Below are 20,473 nucleotides of genomic sequence, written 5' to 3' on the forward strand. Positions count from 1 at the left end.
ATAAATGCAAATATCTGGCTCCACCCCAGACCTACCTATCTCAGAAGGCCTGGGGGTAGGGCCCAGCCATCTGTTAACATGCTCTCCAGGTTATTCTGATGCAATAGAAAGTTTGAGAACCTCTAATCTAAGAAGAGTTTTTTTTTTCCTTTTTTTTTTTTTTTTTGGCCATGTGAAAGCAAAGGAGGGAAAGAGTGCTAATAATTAAAATGCATCTGCAAGAGTAATTATACTGATGATCCACAGAATAAGAAGTGGGTAAGCTGTGAAGACATTCTTTATAAATACCTTAGCCATTTTTGGATAGAGATTTAAAAAGTATTGTGTTTAAATGAGAGGTATACCTATTTTAAATTTTAAATTGTGATACATATTACATAATGGCCCTCCAAAAACTCTACATACCTATCCACAAAGCAAAACCATGCCCCCGGCACTATATACTTGCCCAACAATTTTTTATTAAAGTAGAATAACATCCAATGAATGTTATGTTAGTTTCAGGCGAACAATTCTTTTTTCATTTACATCCATTTAAAAAGTGACAAAGTTATCTTTTGGTGATTGTTTTTGTGTTACTGTTGTCTATCTTTTATTGCACTTATGTTCCCCAAAATGAAAATTAGAAAAACAGTATGAGGGTATCTCACAAAAACATACAGGGAAAGAGCCAGAGGAGTCTGAGTCAAAACAGGCAAGAAGTCCAGAGTATGGTATGGTTCCATTAATAGGAATGTGTGTCCTGTTCAACTGCAGCAATACTCCCACTCAGTTCTGTCCCAGGAAGATTCCTCGGGGTTTTCCTACTCAGTTCTGGATAACACACTTTGAAAAAAAAAAAAAAATTGTAACCTACAACTCTACCATAATGATAAAGTGCCTTCCTGAGACCACCGAACATAAGGTATAGTTGAATGGGGGAATATTTGGCCTAAAATAGAGACTTCAGTGGAGGGAAGAGAATATAGAAAAAGAGACCAGCAGGACAGCATAAAGAAATCTGTGAATAACGGACAGATGATGGACGGCGTAGATTTCATCATCACAAATCTTTTTAAAAGATTCAAGGGTAGAATTTTTAAGGACACAGCTTTTAGTACCACCTATAAGAATAGTACTTCCTAATAAAACAGAACCATCTTTCCTGATCCCCCAGGCTTTTGGTCCAGGTTGAATGGCATTAGCTAAGGTCTACAACAAGGATCTTTACCTTCTTCTCGAACTTTGAGATTTATGATGTTTTGAGGGTTCCAAATTCCATTTTCATGCACATAAATTCACTTTACTTGTTTGTTATTTAAATTTCTAACAGTGCCTGTACTCTAGCCAAACTACTTGAGTTTCTCATTTAGCTGTAAGCAAGGAGTTACAGGTCACTTTCATTCTTTAAACTTTCAGTTTATTATCTAACCACTATCAAAACAGCTTATATTGAAATGCTCAACTGTTTATCGTGAAGATTAACATCTATTTGAACTTTGTGCCTATGAGATAGCAGGAAAAATATACCCTGAGACCTACTACTTCCCAATATTCTTGCACTAGGACTAGTTTTGACAGAATGATAAATAAGACCAGCAAGTAAGAAATGAATGTATAATACCAGACCCAGAGTCTGAATCTATCATGATGCAGTTCACGGTGGTTCTTTTGGTAGATTTACTTCCAACATCTCCATGGCTGGTGAAATGACTGATTATGGCCAAACAACCTCTGCTATCTCCACTTCTACCTTCTGAGAGGGGAATCTAAGTCACAAATGTCAACCTACTGCCAACCTGCTCTTTTCGTAAGGAGCCTAACCAACATCACAGACATAACCTCCCTCCGCTAAGCAGTTGCATTCTAGATCATGCTTCCAGCTCCTGAAGGACAGAGACCCCTGGGAGTGGCAAAATGCACTGCAGAAACCGAATAGTGAAAGAAATGAATATAAAGACACATGCTGAAAATTCAAAGGCTATAGGAGAATTTGAAAAGTCTGCTAACAGCATAGTTATATAAGAGAGGGATATCTAATTATCCAATTAATGCATAATCTTTTATCTTTACGGTAAGATATGGAATCAGTAAAGAAAAAAGAAAACATGAATAGAGAATTCCTACTTCAGTATTACTATTGTCCCTGTGGGAAAAGATGCCATGAAAACTTTATATATCACCCCTGTCAAGAAGGTTTTCAGGTCATGGCTGAGAATAACTTAGTGGGTCACTCTCCTCTTCATTGCAACCCACAAGAAGAAAAGGGACACTAGCTAGATGCATTTATTCGCCATGGGGGGAAAACACTAGGCATAGCACCCAGCTAATTCTTCCTTTTCTTCTGGCCTATGAAAAGTCTCAAATTTTCAAACTCTGCCAAATATATATGCTAGTGTCAGTCTTAAAAGTTTGATTTGCTGAAGACAATAATTAGATAGCATACCCTACGTATCTCACAATATCCTGCTGTGTTCTGAATGAAGATTTTCTTCTTCTGTACTTAAAGCAGCAAATTTGTAGACCAATCTTCTTAAAGAGTTTCTTTATCACTTGAAAATATCTCGGAAACTCAGTTCCTGTAGAAGATAGATTTTTCTTTTCTGTATTTGTGTGTGTGCAACACATGTAAGCAGGTAAACTATTTCTGCCAGCTAGAAAAAATAAAATTTTCCTCCTCTCCATCCCATAATGATTTCAGATTCTATTTTCATTAAATGTGATATTGACAAGATTTGTAATTCAACATTTAAGTATAATAAACCCTTGTTAATTCAGACTAGTTGTAGGAAAAGCCAGTGTAAATTCAAGTATCTCAATTCTGAATAGCTTGAGATAAATTAAGGTTCATTCTACATAAAAATAACTCAAACCAAAGGCCACCAAAATACCATGAAGGAGGAGGCAAAAGTTCAGGCAAAAGTTTGTACATTGCTACTTTATCAGGGAGTGCCAGCTCAGGAAGCGACAGTGAAGGATGTGGGAACTGAGACAGGGAAGCAAAGAGCCAATACAAAAGTACTTTCTGGTGCTGGCCATAACTAAGGGTGACTGATTTCACTTGATCTTGGGAGACAATCCTCTGAGAAGCCTTAACAAATGTTTCTTAGGACAATCTGGGAGTAGAATTTTTTTTTTAACTGGCTCTTGTTTCCCATCTGTCAAAGATTAGCCCCTTGGGACATTCATTTCCCTTATTTCTGGGTTGTATGTTTGTGTAGAGTAAGATCTCGTGGAGTCTCATGCTTTGGGTATAAACAAGGGAGGCAAAAGGCACGTGGCTCATGCATAATATGAGGACCAGGCTAGATGTGTGGGACAACAGGTAAAGGCCACAGTGAGTGGGTGGCCATAGCAGTGACTCGAAGGAGAGACAAGTCTAGCCAAGAGGACCTTAAGTGGCTTATGAACGACGCTTCAGACAGATGTCACTGGCAGAAGGAGCTAGCACATGCACATCTTTCATATGTGTTGAAAGCATATACAGGGTAGCCCAGAAATTAATAACATGAAAACATTTTTGTGTTTTGATTTTGAACCATATAAATGTGTTTCCTATTCGAAAATGATTATCAAAATTTAGAGCTCTGAAAAAGTAATAGGATTTAAACATCTATTGTAAAGTCCTAAAGGAGAAATACATAACATTGGGAAGGGGAAAACCTGAGGGTTGGAGAGGGGTGGGACCACAGCAGTTAGAGGTGATGTAATCACTCTTAATTCCCCATACTTTCCCTGAGTGAGGGTTGAAGAGATTCTGCATCAAGCAAGAAAGAGTGGTGTCAAAATAGTGTTTGAAACAAAGCAGAAAACAAAAGGAGGGATGGGGCTAGAAGGAGTACAGTTAACTATTGTTTTATTCACTTCTGTACCATTTGATATTATAAACATGTTCATGTATTACTCTTACATTAAAAGCACTGTTTAGTAAAAATTTTTTAAAAATATGGAAGTTCTCAAATACAGACTAAATACAGAGCCACTTAGGTAGCTGCACCAAGAAAACCTCAAATCAGAAAATCACCACTAACCCTAAAGACACTTATTTGAAGAGCACCAAAGCTTCTTGAAACATTCAAGAAACAATAAAGGACAATAACAAACATCATCAGTGCTTATAACTCAGAACACTGCCACTATTAGGAAAGCAGAAAATGGCACAAAAAAGAGCTCATTTTAAGAATGTGGGTTTACTAGATTTTGACATCCAGAATTAACGGCTGCAGTTGCCAGAACTGACAAAGCCCCTTTCCCAGGAAACCAATGACCACTTACTACACCAAGCCCAGCTTAGCATCAAATGATATGCAAGGACACATCTGAGCACACATTTGAGGACTTTGAAGTGCAAGGGTCACCGAAGTACTTGAGAAACAGCAGTTTCTCAGAGAGGAAAGGGATAAATTCTCCTCACGTGAAAATGGAGATATTCGGCATCCCAACAATTAGGATGACTTACTAAAAGCAAACAGTAAGAAAAGAAAAAAATTGGGAAGATTCTAACAACATTAGCCTTCAAAACAGATCATCTCCACAATAAAGGCAGATCAAATGGATGTTGGAAGAGCTAATGTAATCCAGCACCTGTGGCTTACCTAAACCAATGTTTTAGGCAAACATGCTGCAGTTCTGTATCTGCATTCGAGTATCAACTGTAAGAGAAAAATAACCTGCCAATAGACATCTTCTGGGAAAAGATAGAATTAAAACAAATGGGAACATTATGGTCAGTATGTTGTTCAGAAACCAATAAAAACTCCCTTTCTCAATCAGGCATTCCTGACTCCATGTCTTCTAAAGTCCTGCCTTTTCAAAAAAAAAAAAAAAAAAAAAGGGTTAGAGAGGGAGGGAGTCAAAACATAAGAGACTCTTAAAAACTGAGAACAAACTGAGGGTTGATGGGGGTGGGAGGGGAGGGTGGGTGATGGGTATTGAGGAGGGCACCTGTTGGGATGAGCACTGGGTGTTGTATGGAAACCAATTTGACAAATTTCATATTTAAAAAAATTTTTTAAATAAATAAAACGTTTGTTCAGCTGAAAAAAAAAAAAAAAACCATCCCCCAAATCTGACATGTAAGGCACCATATACCAGATAGAGAAGTTTATCGCATCAGCAGTATTAAAATCAAGGAAAGCAAAGACTAACACAGAAGAAATTTCAAATATCCAATGAAGCCTAATAAAGCCTCAGAGGCCCACCAGGGAAGCATGGGTCATGGCTATGGTAGGAGACCTCCTGCCTCTTGCCACTGACAGCATGGTGTGCGGCCAGCAGCAGTATCACCCGGGAACTCGTTAGAAGTACAGAATCTCAGACCCCAACCCAGGCTTGCTGAATCATGATCTGCATTTAACAAGAGCCCTAGTGAATCATGTGTTCATTGAAGTTTGAGAAGCACTACCGTGGTTTCTGAATCTTGACCCCAGAGTCACCTGGTGGTGCTTATATAAAATATAAATAGGTTTCCAAGAGGCTTCTCAGACTTACTGAATTTCCTGGCACTGGCTACATAGATACATGAAGCAAGCACTTCTGGTCATCTTTTAAACCAGAAAGGAAGGGTAGACATATACGTCAATGGAATAGAAATTAAAGCCCATAAAAAAACAAAAACAGGGGCATCCAGTTGGCTCAGTTAGTTGGGCACCCGACTTCCAATTTTGGCTCAGGTCATGGTCTCATGGTTCATGGGATTGAGCCCCAGGTCAGGCTCTGCGCTGGTGTTGTGGAGTCTGCTTTCTCTGTCTGTCTGTCTGTCTGTCTGTCTGTCTCTCTCTCTCTCTCTCTCTCCCCCCGCCCCACTTGTGCAGGAACATACGCATGTGGTCTCCCTAAATAAACATAAAAAGAAAAAATCTATGGTCAATTCATTTTTTCCTTAAAATTTTATCTTGACAGGTCTTTAAGGTTTTTCTTGAGTCATGACTGACATAAAGTCTGTACATATTTAATGTGTATATCATGATGACTCTGAAGCATATACCCATATACCACCACCAGATACAATGCCATAACATTAACCATCACCTCTAAAAGTTTCCTTCCCTTCATTTTGAGTATTTAACACATCTACCCTTTCAAATTCTAAATACACAATATAGTACTATTAACTACACATACTATACTCTACAGTAGATCCTTAGAACTTGCTAGTCTTGTGCAGGTAAAACCACGTACCCTTTCAACAACACCCCAAGTCTCCCTCGCCCTGGTCCCTGGTAAACCCATCCTATTCTGCTTCGAATGGTTGAACTACTGCAGATTCTTGATATAAGTGGCATCATCCAGCATTTACTCTTCTGTGTACGCTTATTTCCCTTAGCATCACGTTTTTCAAGTTCATCCATGTTGTAGCAAATGGTGGAATTTCCTTTTTTGATGTGGAATATTCCATTGTATGTATATACCACATTTTCTTTATACATTCATCTGTTGATGGATATTTGTTTCCATGCCTTTGCTATTGTAAATAATGCTACAACAGACACAGGAGTATAGGTATCTTCTCAAGATCCTGATTTCTGTTCCTTTGGATATATACCCAGGAAGATGCTTAGACAGAGAATGGTGTTTTCAACAAATGGTGCTGGGACAACCACATGAAGAATGAACTTTATTGCACTACCTCGACAACATGTACACAATTTAACTAAATATGGATCAAGACCTAAATACAAGAGCTAAAACTATGAAACTCTTAGAAGAAAACACATGGGATCATCTGCAGGATCTCGGATTCTTTGGTAATAGTTTCTCAGAAAGGACACAAGCAATCAAAGAATAGATTAATTTGACTTCATCAAAATTAAAAACTTTTGTGCAAAGAACACTATCAAGAGAAAGATGATGCATCTAATGAGAGAAAATATTTGCAAATCATGTGTGTAATAATGGTCTAGAATCCAGAACATAAGAACTCTTATTACTCAATAATTTTTATTTTGGGGTTATAAGAGTTATCAAATAGCCCAATTTAAAAATAAATTCATTTTTCCAAATAAGACATACAAATAGCCAATAAACACATGAAAAAATGTTCCACATCATTAGTCATTAGGGAAATGAAAATCAAAAACACAATGAGACAGGCGCCTGGGTGGCTTAGTCAATTAAGCATCCAACTTCGGCTCAGGTCATGATCCCACAGTTTCTGGGTTTGAGCCCTGTGTTGGGGTCTGCGCTGACAGCTCAGAATCTGGAGACTGCTTCAAATTCTGTGTCTCCCTCTCTCTCTGCCCCTCTCTAGTTGTTTGTTCTCTCTCTCTGTCTCAAAAATAAACAACAAACAACAACAAAGCACAATGAGATACTACTTCATATCATCTAAGATGGCTAGAATGAAATAGATCATAACTAGAAATGATGAGGGCATGGAGAAATTGGAGTTATTGTAGGACTGTAAGATGGTACATGACTTTGAAAAACAGTTTGGCAATTCTGCAAAATACAATGGCCAAACAACCTAACAATCCCATTCTACATATATACCTAAGAGAATTGAAAACATACCTTCACATAAAAATTTGCTCAAGTATTGATAGAAAAAGCTTTAAAATAGCCAAAAAGTATAAACTACCCAAATGTCCATCAACTGATGAATGGATGAACAAAATATAGTATAGGCATACAACAATTATTTGGTCATAAATAGGAATTAAATACTGATAGATGATATAAACATGCATGAATCTTAAAAACATCATGCCAAGTGAAAAAAAAGGCTAATCACAAAAGGACCACAGACTTGATGATCTGATTTATATAAAATGTCCAAAACTGGTAAATCCACAGAGACAGAAAGTAGATTGGTACTTGCCTCTGGCTGAGAGTTTGGTGGAACACAGGGAAGAAGGGAATGACTGCTAATGATTACTAGGTTTCTTTTTAGGGTGGTGAGAATGTTCTAAAACTAATTATGGGGATGGTTGCGCAACTCTGAATGTTACTGAATTGGACACTTCAATTGTATGGAATATTAATTACATCTAAATAAAGCTGTTAATTAAAAAAAATCCAGGAGTGATTATTTCTGGGGGAAAGAAGGCAATACAATTTGGGGGCAAGTACACAGAAAGATTTCAATCATATTAGTAATATATTATTTTTTATGCTGCTGGTGGGTAGATGGGGTGCATTTTATTACTCTATATACCTTGTATGTAAGTCAGTTGTTATCATTTTATTTAAAAGATGGTCCCAAAGGGGACATCTGCACCCTGATCAGTATGGGAAACCTCATTATCATCATCGTTAAGTTCTCAACCAACATTGTAAACCTTTGGTACACACCAGATACACCTATGATGGTTACATAAAAATGCAGATTTCAGGGCCTCACACCAGACTGATCAAATCAGAGACTCCAGGAAGGTAAATGGAGTATGGAACATGGCCAGGTCATTTTATTAAACAATCTAGTTAGAGAAAAACTCATACTACTTATCTGTTGAGGCCATCCAAAATTGTCTTATGTTTTTGGCTGCCTCATAATGATGTTGACTCAGATTCTAGGTTTTGGGGACAATCCTGTGTTTAAAAAAAATAGAAAAGAGAAAATAAGAACATGAAGCCACAAATATCTGCTTTTAGAAAGGAAAGCAACAGCTGAGACAACTGAATGATCACACAGGCAAAAACTTCATTTTTCCTACCATCAGGAATTTAGTTGGGTATGTGATTGGATCCTATCTTTATCTAATCTCTGTTGGGCTTAAATTTGGTTCTAGTTCATTCTACTTGGTGAGAAAATCACACTTCAGTAGTTTTGACTTGAATAGTTTTGATTTCGCCTGCCAACTCTACCTTCTACCATTTGCCTTTTCAGAAGTAGGCTTATCTCTTCCTGGTGTTTCTTTTCACTGAAAACCTTTAAGAAATGCCTTTGCATTTTTGAAACCCAGTCTATACCATCTTTAGCCCAGCTGAATATGTTCTTGAAGGTTCAGGGCATGATTCCGTCACTGGTTTTTTGGTTCTTTCACATTTCTAACACCATTCCTTCAAAACTCTAAGCTCAGAGTACCATTTTTTTTTAAGATGCATGGTCTTTACTTGTTTAATGTTTCTCAAATGCTTTTAAATTTATTCTCACCCCACATTCTTTACTTTTACAATATACCACCTATAAAGTTATTAAATGATAGTTTTTTAAATCAATTTTATTTATTTTTAAAGTTTATTTTGAGAGAGAGCACATAACCAGGGGAGGGGCAGAGAGAGAGGCAGAAAGAATCCCAAGCAGACTCCACGCTGTCAGCACAAAGCCCAACATGAGCTTGATCTCATGAACTGCAAGATCATGACCTGAGCTGAAATCAAGAGTCAGATGCTTAACCTGCTGAGCCACCCAGATGCCCCTGAATCAATTTTAAATTGACTCACGTTTTAAAAAATTATCCTGGGGCATCTGGGTGGCTCAGTCGGTTAAGCATCTGACTTTGGCTCAGGTCATGATCTCACAGCTCTTGAGTTCAAGCCCCACGTCAGGCTCTGGGCTGAAAGCTCAGAGCCCGGAGCCTGCTTCAGATTCTGTGTCTCCCTCCTTCTCTGTCCCTCCCCTGCTCATGCTCTGTCTCTCTCAAACACTAAATTAAAAAAAAAAAATTTAATTATCCTAACCTACTCCAAATAAATTCACAAGTTTCATGTGCCTCTTTGTTTAGTATGTACTATATAAACGCATAAATAACAATTTTTAAGTTTGTGAACTACATGACATCATAATGCATACCACATGTGTCACAGGAACTACCCTTTGAAGAATAGTGCTTGAAAGCCTGCAAGGTCAGAATTTTACTCTCAAGAAGCCTCTTCATCCACTTGGGTTGCCAAACTTTGGAAAGCCTCTAGCCACCAGATCCTATTTATTTTTTTCTCTGACCTTTCCATTCTGTTAAGTATGTTCCTAACACTGAAGCTCTACCTTCCAACACTTGTTTCCAAGACTCACTGGCTTCCTTTCATGATCTTACACTTGTCAGTCAGAGTCCATGGTCAGAGATGTCCCTCATTGTGTCCTCTACCTTTTGGTAGGTGGTTCTCAACCTCCTCTGCATCTAGAGAACTTTCAAAAATCATGGTGTTCTACAAGGATGTCTACTCTCACAACTTTTATTCACCATAGTAACGGAAGTCCTAGCCACAGCAACCAGACAAGAAAAAAATATTAAAAGGCAGCCAATTGCTACGGAAGAAGTACAACATACAACTTCCACTATTTGCAGATGACATGACAATATATATAGAAAACAAAAGACTCCACCAAAAATTTGCTTGAATTGGTAAATGAATTCAGTAAGGTGTAGCAGCATACAAAATCAGTATACAGAAATCTGTTGCATTTCTATACACTAATTATGAAGTAACCAAAAAATTAAGAAAACAATCCCATTTACAACTGCACCAAAAACATTACCTACAAATAAATTTAACCAAGGAGGTAAAATATCTGTACTCTGAAAACTATAAAACACTGATGAAATAAATTGAAGAGGACACAAATGGAGTATTTCATTCTCATAGATTGAAAGAATATGGTTAAAATGTCCATACTACCCTAAGCAATCTACAGACTAATGCAATCCCTATCAAAATATCAATAGTAGTTTTCACAAAACTACAACAAATAATCCTAAAATTTGTATGGAACCACAAAAGGCCCCGAATAGCCTAAACAATCTTGAAAAGAACAAAACTGGAGGTATCACAATTCCAAGTAATGAGATATACTACAAAACTGTAGTAATCAAAACAGTATGGTACTGGCACAGACACAGAGCAATAGAACAGCACAGAGAGCCCAGAAATAAGCCCATGAATATATTATCAATTAATCTATGACAAAGGAAGCAAGATTATCTAATGGAAAAAAGTCTCTTCAACAAATGGTGTTGGGAAAGCTAGACAACTACACGCAAAGGAATGGAACTGGACCACTTTCTTACACCATACACAAAAATAAACACATAATGGATTTAATACCTAAATGTGAGACCTGAAACCATAAAAATCCTAGAAGAGAACACTGGCAATAATTTCTCTGCCATCAGCCATAGCAATGTTTTTCTAGATTTGTCTCTTGAGGCAAGAGAAACAAACAAACAAAAAAAACTATTGGACTACATCCAAATAAAAGCTTCTGCATAGCAAAGGAAACAATCAACAAAACTAAAAGATAATCAACTGAATGGGAGAAGACATTTGTATATGACCCATTTGATAAAAGGTTACTATCCAAAATTATAAAGAACTTTTACAACTAAAAACCAAAAAATAACCCAATTGAAAAATGGGCAGGAGACATGAATAGACATTTCTCCAAAGAAGACATACAGATGTCCAATAGGTACAAGAAAAGATGCTCAACATCACTCATCATCAGAGAGATGCAAATCAAAATCATAATGAGATATCACCTTATACCTGTCAGAATGGCTAAAACCAAAAACACAAGAAACAACAAGTGTTGGCAAGGATGTGGAGAAAAAGGAACCCTCATGCACTGTTGGTGGGAATGCAAACTGATGCAGCCAATGTGCAAAACAATATGGAGGTACCTCAAAAACTTAAGAATAGAATTACCATATGATCCAGTAATCCACTACTGGGGATTTACCCAAAGAATACAAAAACACCCATTTGAAAAGATATATGCACCTCTGTTTATTGAAGTATTATTTACAATAGCCAAATTATGGAAACAGCCCCAGTGTCCATCAATAGATAAAGAAGATGTGAGGATGGAGATATAGAGATATAGACAGGTAGATAGATGTAGATACACACACACACACACACACACACACACACACACACACACACACACCCCACACTGGAATATAATTTAGCCATAAAAAAGAATGAAATCTTGCCATTTTACAACAACATGGGTGAATCTACAGTATAGTTTGCTAAGTGAAATAAATCAGAGAAATGTAAGAAACAAATGAAAAAGGAAAAAAATAAAATAAAGCAAGCCAAAAAAGAGACAAACCAGAAAACAGACTCCTAACTATAGAGAACAAACTGATGGTTACCAGAGGGGAGGTGGGTGGGAGGATGTATGAAGTAGGTGAAGGGGATTAAGAGTACACTTATAATGAGGAGCACTGAGTAATGTATAGAACTATTGAATCACTATATTGGACAACATCAATATAACACTGTATATTAACTACACTGACATTAAAATATTTAAGTAAATAAAGGCTTAAAAAAATGTTGATATCTTAGCCATACCACAGATCAATTAAACCAAAATCACTTGGAATGGGGCCCAGACATCAGTAATATTAAAGCTTCCCAGGTGACTCCAGCATGTAGCCAAATTTGACAGCTACTTCTTAGAAAGACACAATATCAGCAAGGCAAATCAAGAATGTATTAAAGGTAGTATTATCTTTAGTATTATCTTAGCTGTTAAGATTATCTTTGCAAAATGGATTCTACCTGCTATTACCCAAATGGAGAATAAGTTTAATATGAACTAATAAAAAATAGTAGAGTCAGGTTTCACCATTTTTTGAGATAGACGAATAAAAATTTCACCAAGTTTCACTGTATACACACTGCCTATACATACAGTTGGAAACATTCAGGAAATAAGCCTTCAAGTGACTCTAGTGATAAGGAAAATACTATCCAAGTCCACTCACAAGATACATCTGATAGCCACATCAGTAATGGAAGAAGTATAATGGTTTATACACATACCACAATTTGCTGCACATTTTCATACATTCTGTGCTGCCTAAGCACTACTTGAACATTTTTAATGACTGTGGAATAAACTGATTTAAATGAGCACCAGATTGTTTACAAAGAGCTGGCCATAGATCTCCTTACAAATTAATCTGCCCCTAAATCTGATCAAATGTGATTTCTTGAAATGTACTATCCTACCCAGTTTTCCTTTTCATGAGACTTACCAAACGCCACTCAGCAACTCCTAAATGCTACTAAAACACACACCCTCTTTCTCTCTCCAGATAAATGTGTTCAGAGAACTTAGGGGAGAAAAGAGGGACAAAAAGCTTTTTTTTACTTTTTTTACTTTTACCTTTTTTACTAGGGTAAAAATCTAGTAAGTTAAATCTAAGCCTGAAGTATTAAAAAGCAGGTCAAAGACTGACATAGTGAAAACCATTTGTAATCTGCAAGCATCAGGTCTAACAACACAGACTGAAACAGAAAGCAGTGACACCAGTTAAGACCAAAGGCTGACAGATGGCAGCATAGTGGTCACAGTCATCCCACTGGTCTCTACAAGTAGAAACTCAAGACAATCTTGTAGCTACTACACGTCTATGTCCTTAAGTAGTCTAACCCTTGAGTACACGTACTTGTTTTAGAATATAATCTCTAAGCACCCTTCAAAAAAAGGTATATGCTCACACAGCCAATGAAACAATGCCAAGTTGGGTAATGGAAAGGCACTATGCTCCATGCAGCTATTCTTCATCCTTTCCACGTATCCACCCTTCATGACTAAGGAGTCAAGATGGATTGTTCAAACACTAGCTTTACCAGTTTCCCTCTTAGTGACTTTGGACAAGGTGTCTTCATCTCCATCAGCCTCAATTTACTTATTTTCATAACAGGTGCTATAATTACTGTAATTTATCCCCATCTTACTTCTTGTTTTTAACAAACGACAAGCACTTAGACTAGGGCCTGGCACACAGTAATCTCTCAGAACATGTTACTTATTATTACTACATCAGAAATTCCTTCAAGTAAACATACTACATTATAGACATAGTACACATGCCTGTATGTGTGATGTATAGGGTTCAGATTAGGGGCTCTGGGGTTTCTCATACCTGACTTGGAATCTAAGATGCTTGCCAGGGAGCCGCCTTTTACTAAGTCTGCTTTTTAAGAAACAATTTTTGACCAACAGGTGCCAACTACTGCTCTGGTTTCTGGCAACAACAGGAGACAAAAAGACCCTGTTATGAGACTGAAATGTCAAGCCATGGTCTGGGACAAAATACTTGTAAAATATACATCCAACAAAAGCCTCGTATCTAAAATATAGTTTAAAAGCTTCATCTCTTGAACAAGAGAAATCCAATTTTTAAAAATGAACCAAAAATGTTAACAGATACTTCACTAATGAAGATACACAATGGCAAGTAGTATATAAATATATGCTCAACATCATTAGTCATTAAGGAAATGTGAATTAAGCCATAAGATACCACCACTCCCACTAGATTAGCTAAAATGAAAAAAAAAATGATTAAAGTGCTGGGAAGGATATGGAGCAACTGGAACTCTTACACAGAAAGAGTTGACAGCTTCCGATAGAATTAACCAGACACCTACCATATGGCTTGGCCATTCCAACCCTAGACACATACCCAAGGGAACAAAGAACACATGCATAAAAGCTTCAATATACATCAGTGTTCACAGCAGCATTATTTATAAGAGACAAAAAGTGGAATCAACTCAAGTGTCTGTCAACAGATGAATGAACAAACTGTAGTATACCCACCAAAAAAATACTACTCGTGAATAAAAAGAAATTACTGATACATGCAACATGAATCTCAAAACTATGCTGTGTAAAACAAAAAATATTATTTATGATCCCATCTATGTAAAATTCTAGAAAATGCAAACTAATGTATAGTGAAAGCAAGTCAGTGGTTGTCTGGGACAGGAGATGCAGGGAGAAGAGGTAGAGAGAGATTGTAAGGAACAAGATCAAACTTTTGGGGTGACAGATATGTTCATTATCTTGATTGTGGTAATGGTTTCATAGGTAGACACATATATCAAAACTCAAATTGTAAAACTTAAATACACAGATCATATGACAATTATGTCTCAGTAAAGCTAAAAAAAATAAACACCAACAGGACAAAATATAAAGTGTTTACTTTCCTACGGCTACTTTTTTTGTTTGTTTTTTAACATTTATTCGTTTTTGAGAGACAGAGAGACAGTGTGAGTGGGGGAGGGGTAAAGAGAGAGGGAGACAGAATCCAAAGTAGACTCCAGGCTCTGAGCTGTCAGCACAGAGCCCAATGCAGAGCTCAAATTCACAGACTGTACGTGAGATCATGACCTGACCTGAAGTCAGACACTTAACCAACTGAGCCACCCAGGTGCCCCTACTTGTTATATTTTAATATTTATTTATTGTTTGAGGGAGAGAGAGACAGAGTGTGAGTTGGGGAGGGGCAGAGAGAGACAAACGGAGAATCCGAAGCAGGCTCCAGGCTCCAAGCTGTCAGCACAGACCGCGAGATCATGACCTGAGCTGAAGTCAGGTGCCCATTCGACTGAACCACTCAGGTGCCCCCAAGACTACTTTTTAACAGGGGTACAACTAGACATAAAAAGTTTAAGTAAGCGCATACCACATAGTTCTAGCAGAATTAAAATCAATTCCCGTGATACTCACCAAAATATACATTCAAGAATGTTCATAGCAATACTGTTTATAACAGTCCCAAACTGAAAACCAGCCAAATGCTCATCAACAGTAAATTAGATTAAATAGACTGTGGCATAGTCATACAATGAAATACTATATGGCAATGAGAACGTGTGAACTACTACTCACAAATAAAATATTGAATGGAGGAAGCCAGGCACAAATAAGGACTTCTGACCCCAATTTTGCTCAATGCTGATAGAGGTCAGGATGGCAGTTACCCTTAGGGTGTAGTGACTAGAAGGGAACATGACAGGGTGGGGGGAGGGGTTCTGGATGCTGGGGAATTTTCTCTCTTGAGCTGGGTGCTGATGCACAGGTTAAGTTCACCTGTTATATTCTTTTCTTCAAAAATTTTTAACGTTTATTTATTTTTGAAAAAGAGAGAAAGAGAGAGAGAGAGAGAGAGAGAGAGAGAGAGAGAGAGAGACAAAGCATGAGCAGGGGAGGGACAAAGAAGGAGGGAGACACAGAATCCGAAGCAGGCTCCAGGCTCTGAGCTGTCAGCACAGACCCTGACCCGGTACTTGAACTCACAAACCGCGAGATCATGACCTGAAGTTGGATGCTTAACCGACTGAGGAACCCAGGTGCCCCTCACCTGTTATATTCTTAAGATTGTGTACTTTTTGTAAATATTTTAAGCCTTATTAAAAAGTATTTTAGGGCACCTGAGTGGCTCAGTCAATTAAGTGCTAGACTTTCACTCAGGTCATAATCTCACCCCTTGTGAGTTTGAGCCCCGTGTTGGGCTCTGTGCAGACAGCTCAGAGCTTGGACCCTGCTTTGGATTGTGTCTCCATCTCCTCTGTCCCTCTTCTGCTCACACTCTGTCTCTGTCTCAAAAATAAACAAACATTAAAACAAATAAAATTAAATTAAAATGGAGCCACATGATGTGATAGGGATTGAGTGACTATTTTAAGGTGGAAGTTAAATACCTCTCTGAGCAGACAGCATTTAGGCTGATTCAAACAACAAGAATGAGCCAAATATGTCAAGTTCTTGGGCAAGCACATTCCAGGCACAGTGAATGGCAAGTGAACATAAATAGTAGAGCCAGGCAGAGGAAGATAAGAGGTGAGGTGGGAAAAGTGGATAGGGGCCATGTCATAAAAGGGCACCACAGCATAAGAAATTTAGATTTTATTCATATCCAATGTGAAACCACTGAAATTTTCTATGTTGGAAATGTTATGAAATTACTTGTATTCTTGTGAGTTGTCTTACCTTTTTGAGCCATAGGTTCATCATCAGTGAAATGGGAATAAGAAAATATAATATAATGCATATAAAGGGCTTAACCCAGTGCTTAGCCTTCAAAAATTGCTAATGGTTGATATTAACATATTTCACTGAATTTAAGATAGCAGGGATTATAAAATGCACCACTGTTTTAGAAATTTTTAAGGAAAAAAAAAAGTTGCCAGTTAAAATATCACATTATTTTTATCAGGATGTTCAGTTTACCTTGCAAAAGCATGTAATCATATGCCACTCTTTAGGTTTATATACAAAGTAAAAATAAAAGTTCTCACCAAAACATCTTCCATTCAAAATCTCACAGCTCTGAATCCCTTTTGGACTCAATCCCTCCAGCTCCATGCTTTCAGCAGCTGTGCAGGCAATAGTAATGGCAGGAGGGTAGCCACTTGGACATCGTGTGACACTTTGGCTATCAATCCTATCAGCCCTCTAAATCTGGGTTAATATCTGCACTGAAAACAGAAACATGAATCCCTGCTACCATTCCTTGGGAATGAATGCAGGGAGTGGTAACTGAAATGCATTTGCGGAGTGCTTGCAGTTTCTTGGGAAGAAAGGCACTATTAGGGGTCCAGGTGGTGCTACCGGGCCATCCCCCTACTCCTAGAGCAACTCTTCAAATTCACACCCCCAGGTTTAGACCACACTCGTTGTCCATCCCCAATACCAGCCTCTCCCCAACCCCAACATGGGATAGTCATTATTTTCATATGTCAAATCATCATTCAGCTATAATTTTATCATGGTCCTGTTCTGATTCTTAGCCTTCTGGATCTTCTGTTCTTTCTGTGGCCCCTAGTGCTCCAAAAGCAGTCCTTACTAGGATCAAAGGTCTACCGTACAGCAATTCTTTTTGTTTCTACTCTGTGAAAATTTTCCCTTCTTCTGCCTACTAAAATGGTAATTAAATTTAACCCCACCAACCTATTTAGGGGAAAATACAATCCAACACTTCGATTTCACAGGCCAGCTCCTGCCCGCCTCTCAAACAACTCAAACCAACCTGCTACTTCTTTGGTCTTCCCTTCCTTGGGGCCAGACACACACCTTCTCACAGTACAATGTCAAGATGGCTCTTACAAAGCGGAAAACGCACGCACCGTTCGGGGAACTAAAAATTCACACCACAGTAGAACCATGGTTTCAGAATACTTGCAGTATGAAGGTCAGCCTGCTTTCATAAAAGTTCTCAATTACGGGAACTGGTACTCTGGGGACAGTATCGCTTTGTGGTTATAAAGACGGGCTCTGGGGAGAGACATGACTGCGTTCAGAAGTGGCAGTGTGATCTTGGGTAAATAACTCCTCTAAAGCCTCAGTTTTGCCATCTGAAATATGGGAATTACTACTGTGCTAACCTCCTGGGATTATTGTGAACCGAATAGCTGTCGCAGTGAGAAGTGAAATAAAGGTTGGCCATCATTACCATTCCTGGTTTTATTATTCTACTTTACCACTACACGGACATGTTGCAGAGGGAGAACAACAGACAACAGGACACCTGAACTCCCACCTTGGACCTGCTACTAACCACTTGAACAAATTCTCTTAGCTTCTCTGGTATTTCTTTTATTGAAGCAAATTCATGGCTTAATATGAATTTAAGAAGACACAAGTAAGGGCGAGCAAAGCAACAACAGTTTGTGGGAGAAGTGGAATCTCTAAGTATTTTAAATCTGTACAGCCAAAGCACTTGTATCCAAATGAAAGACTTTCAAATTTACACACAGAAGAGTCTAAGGTTTCAGCAAATGACAATGTGCATCTATTGAATGCCTTGTTCTGTGTCAAGCATGGTTTATTCATTTGTTTAACGGATATTTACTGATCCCTTAATATGTTCCAGATCCTAGAAATAGAGGGCTCAATGAAATAGACAAGGTCCTTGATCTTGTAGGGAAGAGATTTTAATGGTGAAGGAGGAAGATAACAAAAGATAAACAGACCAATGAAGGAGACAATTTCATCATATGGTGGGGAAAAAATATGTAGCAAGTAAACCAGGGTCACATTTGGGGTCAGGGATGCTAATAACCCACAGCAACCCTAATGCTTAGGAAATCAATGCTCAGAGTAACTAACAAATTGGATCAATTTTCATGGCTTGCAATGGTCCACACTGGACCTAGAACCTACATTTGCCAAACTCCAAATCCAATGTCTTACCCATTATGCAATGGGTTAATGGTCATGGCTAGTACAGAGCTACACAGCAGGTTGGCCCCTCCGATTTATATCACACCAAACTGTCAATTCTGAATTCATGAACCAAGTGAGGGCCAGACACAATCAGACTCCAGCAGCAAGACTTTCCTCCCTGGAAAAGGATCACAGAGCAGCTGGGGTCATCAGCTTACCTTCATCACATAAAACTTCAGCTTCTATTTCCAAAACAAATATTCAAACTGCTTCTGTTGTGAAAATCAAAGGCTGCAGAATTTCTTTTGAGAAGAAAAACAAAGAAATAAAGAAATGCAAACACTGAGTGAACACTCCCTTGCAACACTTTTCTCCTGAGTTTTGGTCTGGAGGAAAATTTTCTGGGGGGGGGGGGGGGGGACTTCCCCCCCCCCCGTAGGAGGATGTAAATCTTCTCTTTTCTGGAGGAGAAAGTAGAGGAAGATACAGATTTTTCAAGGAGGCAACCCAAAAGAAGGTAAAAGGAAGGGAAAGACATGGATCTGGGACTATCAATTCAACAACCTGAGAATAGCAGCTCACAGAGTTTTCTGGAAGGCTGACTATGCAAGAACCAAACACACAAATCACTTCAGGTAAAGCAAATATATGTGAACAGATGCACACAGATATGATGTTCCAAAAGCCACTGATACTTAATCTCTGAACGACAGGTGAATTTATCATAAAGTATATATCTGATAATGTTCCATGGGAAAGACTGAAAACATCATGGTTTCAGTAGGGCTGAAGGCAATCATCAGATGGGATTCTAAGTTTGCCACTTTCTCAAGAATGCATGAACCTCCAAAACCAACATAATGGTAGGTGTACACAGTTAAAATTGAACACAGGCTGGCAGGGGCGCCTGGGTGGCTCAGTCAGTTAAGCGCGGACTTCCGCTCAGAGCCTGGAGCCTGCTTTAGATCCTGTGTCTCCCTCTCTGCCCCTCCCCCGCTCACACACTCATGCATGTGCACGCACGCGCTCTCTCAAAAATAAAACATTAAAAAATTAGAAAAAAAAAAGAACATAGGCTGTCAGGCGGACTGTAGAAATCATACAAACAAGGGCACTGGATATCATGTCAACGAAATAACAACAGAGTAGCTACCAAAGGTGCTTTCCAATTTGTCTTGTCAAAAAGTTGAACACATATAACAACACATGAAGCCATACAAAGCATTACCATACCAAATCATTTAAATCATGGACAGGGAACCTACCCTGCATGACAAAACCCAAGAGAAAAATTTCAGGAGAGGTTGAGGGCTTGGGTGCATACATTGCACAATAGTTTGGTAGGACATTACGTCCCCAGTAACCCACATACGTTCATTTCCTTGAGAGACATTTATGTTGCAATTATCACTGATTTTCTTCCCATTAAGTTAGGTTCTGAATATGCAAATGACTTTTCATTTTAATTTCATACTAAATCAGTATATGCACACAAATCTATTTCTTACCAAGGTTCCAAAATAGAAGCAGCAGTACAATGGCAAAATTAGGACACAAAGATAAAGAGCGAAGATCACAAGAGGATGAGGAAAAAGAATCTATGTATAGTATCTTTGGAAGCTAATTCATTTCCAGGAA

At 38.2% G+C, this 20,473-nt stretch overlaps 1 protein-coding gene across 7 annotated transcripts in view; it reads right to left on the reverse strand.

Moving 5' to 3' along the window:
* Positions 1-20,473, reverse strand: part of PAK5 (p21 (RAC1) activated kinase 5) — a 320,788-nt gene that overhangs the window by 248,472 nt on the left and 51,843 nt on the right. The gene's annotated exons all lie outside the window — the stretch shown is intronic.

This window comes from Felis catus, chromosome A3, assembly GCF_018350175.1.
Source record: "Felis catus isolate Fca126 chromosome A3, F.catus_Fca126_mat1.0, whole genome shotgun sequence".
Classification (NCBI taxonomy): domain Eukaryota; kingdom Metazoa; phylum Chordata; class Mammalia; order Carnivora; family Felidae; genus Felis; species Felis catus.